The sequence below is a fragment of the Ochotona princeps genome, chromosome 2 (genome assembly GCF_030435755.1).
Source record: "Ochotona princeps isolate mOchPri1 chromosome 2, mOchPri1.hap1, whole genome shotgun sequence".
NCBI classification, from domain to species: Eukaryota; Metazoa; Chordata; class Mammalia; order Lagomorpha; family Ochotonidae; genus Ochotona; species Ochotona princeps.
In genome coordinates, this window is record NC_080833.1 from 107550235 (window position 1) to 107551390 (window position 1156).

Below are 1156 nucleotides of genomic sequence, written 5' to 3' on the forward strand. Positions count from 1 at the left end.
GAATAGTGACCTATGGCCTCTGGATAGTTCTTGGAAGAAAGCACGTAGTCTAGCAATGGCTGAATTTTTAAACATGTAATTTATCATTTGCCAATAGTTGCTGCTACTGCTTCTGATGGCCATATTGCAGAAGTGTTAAATCAAAAAAACTTTACAGATTCCCAATGAAACCCGTAATGTACATGTACAATGCATGGCACCAGAGCAGGGTCCTAAGAGGGCACAAAATTTCATATTCTGGTGAAATCGTGTCCCCTGAGCCACAGAGAGTGAAAGGACAGACCCTAGCCGCACTGTGGAAAAAAAAAACAGGAAGTGGCTGAATACAAGGGACTGCAGTCATGATCTCTGCTCCTCTTCCAGGTCACTTCAAACTGACAAGCATTTATTGGAGACCTTTACATATCAAACAATATACTGGATTTCCAAGGGACATACAAATAAATATGGGATGCCCATTCCTACTTCTCAAGGAGCTCATAGTGTAGAAATGACACACACACACAGAGACATACATATCTACACGTGTGTATGAAAGGATATACATCAAATAACTAACAGTAGTTATCTTTGGCTAGTGGGTTTACAGGTGTTTTGATTTTCTTTTCTTTGCCTATCAGTATTTTCTAATTTTCATATTAAACATTAATTTCATAATGTACTAATTTTAAAAGAGTCTAACAAAATGAATAGAGTAAACAAATGAGTATACCTGAGTAATTCAAGAAACATTTTCTACACGAGGGACAATGTAGATCGTTTTTTAAAAAGATGTATTTGTGGGTCCGGCAGCGTGGCCTAGCGACTAAAGTCCTCGCCTTGAAAGCCCCGGGATCCCATATGGACGCCGGTTCTAATCCCGGCAGCTCCACTTCCCATCCAGCTCCCTGCTTGTGGCCTGGGAAAGCAGCTGAGGATGGCCCAATGCATTGGGGCACTGCGCCCGCGTGGGAGACCCGGAAGAGGTTCTAGGTTCCCGGCTTCAGATCGGCGCACATTGGCCCATTGCGGCTCACTTGGGGAGTGAATAATCAGACAGAAGATGTTCCTCTCTGTCTCTCCTCCTCTCTGTATATCTGGCGGTAATAAAATCAATAAATCTTTAAAAAAAAAAAAGATGTATTTGTTTATATTGGAAAGACAGATTTAAAGAAAA